The following is a 9,477-nucleotide window of genomic DNA, read 5'->3' as shown; positions in this document are numbered from 1 at the left end:
GGCTGCACCTGTGGACCCTTCCAGAGGCTGCACCTGTGGACCCCACCCCAAAGGCTGCACATGTGGACCCCGCCCCAAAGGATGTGCCTGTGGCCCCCACACCAAAGGCTGCACCTGTAGATCCTCCCAGAGGCTGCACCTGTGGAACCTTCCAGAGGCTGCATCTGTGGACCCCACACCAAAGGCTGCACCTGTGGACCCCACTCCAAACGCTGCACCTGTGGACCCCACCCCAAAAGTTGCACCTGTGGATCCCGCCCCAAAGGATGCATCTGTGGACCCCGCCCCAAAGGTTGCACCCTTTAGAGGTCTTCAGAGCTTCAGACTGATCTAAAAGCTCTCTGAGGTGGTCTGTGGTAGGGGTTGGACCCGTCTAGAGACCTCTTAAGGTACACAGCTGCCTCAATTCTTTAAAATGTAACATCGCAAATTTGGATGGTGCCCTTGGAGGGTCACTCTCAACAGGGGCAGGTCCAGTGGACCCCTCTGCTCCAGACATTGCTCTAGTGTAGGTGGATGTGTCGCAATCTACCTACACTGGTGTTTACCTACTAAACATATCTAGTAGTTGTAGTCAGGGTGTGCTACTTCCTATCCTCTACAACAACTAAGTTCAGTAGAACTTAAGTATACTAGTCTTGTTTTATATGTACCTAGCAGGTACCTGTATGATCTTTCAAATGATATTTTCAAAGATTGTAATGGTAAAACAACAGCAAGCTCAAATCCCAACCGCTGCTCACCAATGTGAGAAGTTGGCCTGGTATATGATGCTCACTAGTTCTAGTGATCACCTTGTACCATGCCAAGCAACCCTTATGATGATTGGTTGTAAGTCAACCTTATAGACCAACTATCCTAGAGGTAGCGTGGACAAAGCAGTCTTAGGCTAAACTCTGTAAAGGCATGTGAAGCAAGCTGTTTTACCATATACAACCCCCTTGAATACCAAATGAAAGGACACCACACAGATATATATTGAATATATATATATATTTATTTACTACAAGTATCCCCTATACTCTTTATGAGCACAGAAGCAAATGCGTTAAAACAAAACACAGTTTAAATATACAAAAGTTGCACAATATGGATAGGCCCTAGGAGCCACCTAAGTCATATACTAAAATAGTGGTATAAGTATCACTAAACGAAAAGGAAGTAGGCCTAGGGCCTTGGGAATCGCTGGAGCTGTTCGGGACTAGCAGTGACTAAGTCGGGAAAGGCCCGCGGGACTCGGGTGCAGCCCTTAAAGTACACGCATACACCAATGCAATGTCAATGGTGCGTAAAAAGTACAACGTTACTGAAAAGGGAACCTTCTGGATGACCTAGAACCTAGCAACTTGGAACATAGACACTAGTAGTGTATTGCTACACAGGAGCACCGGAGTGCCAGGGTTACCTCACCCACAGGAAGCGGGTGCATATGTCTCAAAGTGTGTCGGGTTTCGTCGCGCTGGTCTATGGGGCCTGTAGATGAAGATGCTGCAGGCGGGTCGTTGAGGAGAGTTCCGGTGGATCCAAGGGTGGATCTGAAGAGGTGAAGACCTGAAAGCAAAGGGGACAATGTTCAAAGCCACTAGCCAGTGACTACCGTGGAACCAGGAGGGAACCAGGCGATGTCGGGTGCAAACAGGCGAAGAAGGGAAGATTGTCTCTACAGCCACGTGGACACGAAGAGGTCGAGGACGTCCAGGCGTCCATCACGAGCTGTCCCACAAAGGCTCTAGCTGATGGTGGTGTCGGCTTCTTGATTGGAGCAAACAGGCCTTGGCTAATGCAAGCCACGCAGGAAACAATGCAAGATTCTCACTCGGACCAGCAACTTCAGAGGGGCTGCTCCTTTTTACAGGAGCGAGGGCCAGTCTGGAGCAACCAGACCAACGGTGTTGATTTCGGATTTCGTCACCAAGATGGCCACTAGCCAACGGGCCAGTAACCGGGATGACGCGTCAAGTGGCAAAATGCAAAAGGGCCCCACGCAGATTGTGGAGATGCTGGGGGGCCCACGTCTCTCGGTGCCTCCACGGGTCTCTTCTTTTCAGGGACTGTGGATCGAGCTCTGAGATGTCTAGGAATCCGGCTCTTGTCGGGCACTGGGCTCAGGCTCCGGGGGGAGGCGGCAAAGCAAAGCAAACATCGAGTTGCTGGATGGTGTCTGTATTCACAGGGTGGTCACTCCTTGGCCACAAGGGAGATGCTCTTCAGTCTTCTGTGCAGCAGAATGTCGAAGTCCAGTTTTCTTCTTAGTTTCAAGTCGAGTTCAGGATGATCTGAAGTCTTTGGACACAGCTCCTACTCTTATTCCAAATCTAGGGGCCGGATCACCTGCTAGGTCCCTCCTCTGGGTGGGACCAGGAAGGGGGATGGTTACACCCCCTTTCCTTTGTCCAGCTCCGCGCCAGGACTGGGGCTGGAAAGCCCAAGCACTGGTTTGGACTGGCTTATGCACAGGGACACCTTGTGTGCCCCAGGCATGTCTCATTCTATTCAGCCCTGTCCTACCCAATACACAAAATCCTGTCTGGGGTGGTGCTCGCACCTCCCAAGGCAGGAAACCCTTTGTCCAAGCCTCCCTCGCTGGAAGGACTCCATGCAGCAGGAGGTCAGACTTGTGTCTGTGGTGGCAGCATCCATTTTGTGATGCTGAGGCTCGAGTTAACTTTAACCGGGGTTCAGGTTATGTACATGTCGTGTCCCTCTAGAAGGGTGAAATGCTAACCCTGTCGCCAGATTTGCCGAGGGGGTAGTATTCCAATTCATATGACACCTTACTCAACATGTTTTGATAAAGCTAAACCAAAGTTAGCAAGTAACCGCGAGGATTATAATGCACTTAAGAGTATATGGTATGGCAATATCCCGGAACAGCTAAGGGAGTTGTTCCCGACAGCTGCAGACAGGCTCAGATCGTGCCAGAGCACCATCTCACAGGAAACCAAGCACTCTGCCTCCAGGATTGTCGAGGCCTTCCATAGGAGTAGCTTATAGGTTAACATGTGTCCAGATATGTTAAATATAGATATACTATACCTAAGTAAGAGGTGATTACACCAACGTACCACAGCTGATTAATCAGCCAGTTGTGTCAAATATGGAGGCCAGGCCAGGGGTGGCATAATACATGCTACAGCCCCTGGGAGGCCTGGGATACACCTATGGTCTGGGTACCTAGGGTACACTGTTACAGGGGCCTACAGGGTGAACCAGTTCCAATTGTGTATGTACCTAAGGTACATGGAGTCCATTTTAAGGAAAGAGCAATTAGCCTGGGGCCCTGAATAGCTGGATCCCAGGCCAATTAAGTAAAACACCAGCTAAACACCAGGCAAAATGTTTGGGGGTAACTATAGTCAGATATCCACCTTCCTACACCCCCCCCCCAAACAAAAGGAGATAAGGCTATCCTTGACCAGGTAAGCCTATATTGCCTAAGTGGCCATATAAGGAAGTACCAGCTCTGGCTTGGATACCCCCTGTCTCATTATAAGCAATCCCTCACCCTAAGGGTGTCAGAGGGTCTCCACCATAGGGAATCTTTACCTGTGGTGTTGAGGCTGGTGTTGAGATGGAGTACTGAAGTGAGATTCCTCTGTAGGACTCAGCTTCCTCCAGTCCCTCTCCACCATGTGTGCCTTTCTTTCCTTGACTGAGTTGCACTGTGCTCTCAGGGTCAACCTCTGGCTACCTAAAGCTGGAGGCAGGGTCCCTTTTGTTGGCTTACTGGAGGGACAGTTCAGGTTTGGGCCTTTTGGGTCCCAGTTTTGGCTGTGCCCAACAGAATCCATCTGTGGGAGGTCCCTAACTAATTTTAAGGGGGATCCCTCAGGAGTTTTTAAAGTTTTCACCTCACTAGGGCTACTAGTTTGGGTGCCCCTAATCTGTTGATGGGGGGGGGGCTTTATTTGACAGGGGGCCCTTTGAGGCTCACTGACCTTCCTGACCTCTGCAGCCCTGGGCTTACTGAGGCAGGGTAGAGAGGGGCAGGTTACCTGCTCCAGACTGGGTCCCACCTGAGAAGGGTCCACTGACATCAGGGGCTCTGTCAGGCTAGGCCTAACCACCTCTGGGGCAGTTCCTTCATCAGGGGTAAGATCAGTTCCCTGAGGAGGCTGATCCTTTCCTAAAGTCTGGTGGGAGGGAGATTTCTCTTCCTCCTCAATGCTCTCTGTTTGTGTGGAGTGATCCATAGTTTCAGGCTTCACAACACATGAATCAGGAGACTCAGTTTAGGTATGGGCTGTTACCATAACAGCTCTGCTAACTTGTTCAAGGAAAGAATCTGTTGAAAATGGGGCTGAGACTTGCACAGCCCTACTAACCTTTCCATGGAGATTTACCATTCTAGAATGGGTTTGTTGTTCAACCTCAGCCCCGGCTGAGATTTCCAAATCATTCCCCAGTAGACAATCTACAGGCAAGTTTGGGGACACTGCCACTCTCTTGGGGCCAGTGACACCTCCCCAGCTGAAATTTACCACTGCTATGGGATGATTTTTCTGAACTCCATCAATGTTTGTCACCTGGTATGTGGCACCAGGTAAAAGTTGCCTTGAGGGGACTAGGCTCTCAATCACCATTGTGATGCTAGCCCCTGTGTCTCTGTAGGCCTCAGCTTTCAGACCATTGATGAGGGGCTCCTGTCTATACTTGCTCAAAGTGTTTGGGCAATCAGTGAAGTTGGCAAACCCCATGCCATTATCACAGACAAGAGTAGATATGGTAGGGGACCTGGTTAGGCCGGAGTCCACCTGAGTTCCAAAAGTAAACCCAGACAAATTCTGTGGGGTGCTCCCACCACCTGGGCGAATACTGCTAACAGTAACAGGAGGTGTTGGAGCTTTACTTGGAGGTATATTCTCCTTATTGTTGGCCTTTGGGCAACTGCTGTCAGTTTTCCAATGGCCTACCTGTTTGAAGGTATGACAATAAGGTTTCTTCTGGTTAGAGAAAGTGTTCTGGGACCCACCCCCCTCGTTGGAGTTTTGGGGCCCTGGGAAAGTCTTCTCTTTGGATTTATCCCCACCTTTCTCTTGAGGCTTGGTAGTCTCTTTCTTTTGGTCACCACCCTGGTTCTTAGGCCTGATCCTGACCCATTTGTCTGCCCTCTTACCCAATTCTTGTGGAGAGGTCAGATCAGAGTCCACCAGGTGCTGATGTAGAAGCTGGTTTTGACAATTATTTAAGATTTGCTCTCTCATCATCAAATTATACAATCCTGTATAGTCTGTAACCTTACTTCCCAGCAACCGGCCCTCCAGAGCCTTAGTGGCACACTCAACAAATTCAGACCAGTCCTGAGTCTGTGTCTTCTGGGTCTCTATGAACATCAACCTGTACTGTTCAGTGGTTAAGCCTAACCCATCAACCAGAGCACTCTTCAGGACCAGGTAGTTTCTAGAATCCTCCTCACTAACTGTGAGGAGTCTGTCTCTGCCTCTACCTTCAAAGGAGAGCCACAAGATTGCTGCCCACTGCTCCTGATGGATCTGCTGTACTCTGCAAGCCCTCTCAAGTGCGGTCATCCATTTGTGGATATCATCCCCAGCTTTGTAAGGGAGCACAATCTTACTCAGGTTTCTATTGTCATAGGACCTGTCTTTATCCTTAGGGATAGTGCTGCCACCAGTGGGTCCTAATCCACTCTCTCTAGACTGCCTTGCTCTAGCAAGTTTCTCTTGGGCCAAGGCAACTTCTAATTCTTGCTTCTGGATCCTAAGCTCAGCCTCTCTCATTTTGGCCTCATGTTCCCTCCTCTGAGGGGTTCCCATCCTCCTTCTGGAGTGACCATGAGAAACTCTAGAAGCTTGGAAGGTGTTGCATTCACCTGAGTGATTCCTCCTCCTCCTTTGCTCCTGGTTAAGTCCACTTGGGGGTCGGAGTGGGTTTAACCCTGACTCAGTCCCAAATAGGCTTAAGTTAGCCTGGCTAAGCCCTCTGGCTAGCACCTGACTATTTCTACCATCATCAGAATCACTGCTCTCCCCTTCTGTCTCTTCTTCCTCCTCATCCTTAGGCTGAGTATCTCCAGTGGACTGGTCTTCCTCATCTATGTGGACAACAGGGACAGGGGTATCAGTTTTATCGTCTTCAGTGGGAGAGCCTCCTTCCACATTCCCTGTGGGGTCTGCTTTAGAGGTCTTCAGAGCTTCAGACTGGTCTAAAAGCTCTCTGAGGTGGTCTGTGGTAGGGGTTGGACCCGTCTTGAGACCTCTTAAGGTACACAGCTGCCTCAATTCTTTAAAATGTAACATAGCAAATTTGGATGGTGCCCTTGGAGGGTCACTCTCAACAGGGGCAGGTCCAGTGGACCCCTCTGCTCCAGACATTGCTCTAGTGTAGGTGGATGTGTCGCAATCTACCTACACTGGTGTTTACCTACTAAACCTATCTAGTAGTTGTAGTCAGGGTGTGCTACTTCCTTTCCTCTACAACAACTAAGTTCAGTAGAACTTAAGTAAACTAGTCTTGTTTTATATGTACCTAGCAGGTACCTGTATGATCTTTCAAATGATATTTTCAAAGATTGTAATGGTAAAACAACAGCAAGCTCAAATCCCAACCGCTGCTCACCAATGTGAGAAGTTGGCCTGGTATATGATGCTCACTAGTTCTAGTGATCACCTTGTACCATGCCAAGCAACCCTTATGATGATTGGTTGTAAGTCAACCTTATAGACCAGCTATCCTAGAGGTAGGTTGGACAAAGCAGTCTTAGGCTAAACTCTATAAAGGCATGTGAAGCAAGCTGTTTTACCATATACAATCCCCTTGAATACCAAATGAAAGGACACCACACAGATATATATTGAAAATATATATATATTTATTTACTACAAGTATCCCCTATACTCTTTATGAGCACAGAAGCAAATGTGTTAAAACAAAACACTGTTTAAATATACAAAAGTTGCACAATATGGATAGGCCCTAGGGGCCACCTAAACCATATACTAAAATAGTGGTATAAGTATCACTAATCGAAAAGGAAGTAGGTCTAGGGCCTTGGGAATCGCTGGAGCTGTTCGGGACTAGCTGTGACTAAGTCGGGAAAGGCCCGCGGGACTCAGGGTGCAGCGCGTATCTTATCTTCTTATCTTAAGGGGGTTTTATATAGCGCTCTGTCACCATAAGTTTCCTGGCGCTGATTGAGTGTTGAGAGGTGTAGGCACGGGGTCTAGCCAGACTGTGTAAAAAGAAAAGTTTTCAGGAGTTTTCTGAATTCCAGAAGAGAGTTGGAAGATTTGAAAGGGAGAGGCAGCGGGTTCCAGAGGTTGGGGGCTAAGTGAGCGAATCTGCGGCCGCCAAATTTTTTAAGCTTAATTGGGGGGGTAGCTATGAGCTGGTGATGAGAGGACCGTAGATTGCGTGCCGGACGGTAGGGGGTGACCAGGGATTTGAGAAAGGCGGGAGAGGTCCCAGAGACAGCTTTAAATGCCAGGCAGCCGATCTTAAATGCAGCCCTCCGTTCAACCGGCAGCCAATGGAGTTTGCGAAGTAATGGCTTCGCGGACTGCCACTTCGGGGTTTTGTAAGCCAGTCTGGCTGCCTGGTTCTGTACTATTTGAAGCCTGTGAATAAGGGATTTGGGTAGGCCATGGTACAGAGAGTTTGAAAAATCCAGGCAGGACAGTACCAGGGCAATCAGGACTTGTATCAGAGCCTCAGGTGTAAGGAGGTGGGAGACTTTCCTGATTTTTCTGAGCTGAAACATGCATGATGACACAACAGCACCCACCTGGGGCTTGAGGGAGAGCTCCGTGTCGATAATGACCCCAAGCCTTTTTGCTGACTTGGCTGGAGAAGGTGGGGGGGCCAAGCTCCACCGGCCAGAACTGTGGACCCCAATAGGTGGGGCTGTTACTTGGGAGAATTAGCTCTGTTTTCCCCGGGTTCAGCTTGAGCTGGTTAAAGTTCATCCATTGTTGGATGTGTAGCATCACCGTTTGACAGTCAGTGGCTGCATTTGGAGTGTTGAGAGGGAAGATGATTTGTAGATCGTCTGCATAATTGAAGACGGTGATGTCCGACCTCTTCAGGGAGTGAATGAGTGGTTGAAGATGGAGATTAAAAAGCAGAGGGGACAGGGAAGATTCCTGAGGCACTCGGCAGGTAGATGAACCTTGGCAGCCGTGAAAGGGCCTAAGAGAACCACTTGGGCTCTGCGCGATAACAAAGATTTGAGCCAGGCAGAGGCCAGGCCCTGGATGCCGGCCTGCTCGACACGGTGGAGAAGGATGTTATGGTCCACCGCGTCGAACGCCGCTGACAGATCTAATAGGACGAGCGCTTGAGGTGCCCCTTTGTCGGCATTGCCCCTTAAAGAATCCATGACTGCCAGGATCACAGTCTCGGTGGAGTGGGCTGGTCTGAAACCGGCTCGGTTGGGTTCGAGGTAGTTGGAGCACTCGATGAATTGAGAGAGGCAACTGGTGACATGTGCCTCCAAAAGTGTGGATAGGTAGGGCAGAAGGGAGATAGGCCGATAGTTGGCAAGGTCCTCTGGGTCGGCACCAGGTTTTTTTAGCAGAGGCACCAGGACTGCCTCCTTGAAGGAGTTGGGCACCATGCCTGTCTCAAGGGAGGTGGTTAACAGGAGTAGGATGCAGTCCGGCAAAGCCAGGCAGATGTCGTGAAACACAGAGGGGGGACAACAGTCGTTGGGCGAGCCTGATTTGACGCGAGCAACGAGTTTGGCTAGAATGTTAGAATCAAGGGTAGGAAAACTTAGAAATGAGAGTGGGTTTCCGGGGGAGAAAGCTGATATGGCAGCAGGGGGGACAGGGGGGATAGTATTCTTAATCTTAGTGATCTTATTGATGAAGAAACTATTTAGGGCATTGCAGGACTCTTTGGTGGGGGTCTGAGAAGAAAGGGTTCTAACGTCGAACGTAAGCTCGCTCATAACTGTAAAGATCTCCTTGGACTTTTTAGGGGCAGTGAGAATCCTTTCAGAGATATGTAGGGATTTTGCTGTCAAGATTGCACTTTTGTATTTTTTTCGTGCAGTAATGTATAACTCTCTGTCGGTGGGCGAGTAGTTGCGTCTCCACCTACGTTCCATCTGGCGTAATTCAAGTTGCTGCGTTTTCAGAGTGGTGTTAAACCACCTGTGTGATTTTCTGTGCCTGGAGCGAGGGTATCTGGAGAGGGGGGCAAATTGGTTGCTGGCCTTGGTGATCCAACCGGAGAAGTCTTCCTCCAGTATGTGAACAGTCGCGGCACTGCGCGGCTGGGGGGTGAGTATCAGCCAGGAACGAGAGGAAGCCTTGAGAGCCAAGTGCGCTCCATTTGCGGGCAGCCCCACCTGTAAGTGGGGGGACCTTTACCCGACCCCTGACAGTGATCACGGTGTCGATCATATAATGATCCGACCAGATACAGGGCGTGATCACGGGGCAGGAGAGCGTGAGGTTGTGGGTCCTGATATGGTCTAGTATATGACCGCTGATGTGGGTGGGAGAAGTGACAAGT

This window comes from Lissotriton vulgaris, chromosome 4_1, assembly GCF_964263255.1.
Source record: "Lissotriton vulgaris chromosome 4_1, aLisVul1.2, whole genome shotgun sequence".
In the NCBI taxonomy this organism is placed as follows: Eukaryota; Metazoa; Chordata; class Amphibia; order Caudata; family Salamandridae; genus Lissotriton; species Lissotriton vulgaris.
Note: the sequence above shows the minus strand (reverse complement) of the source record.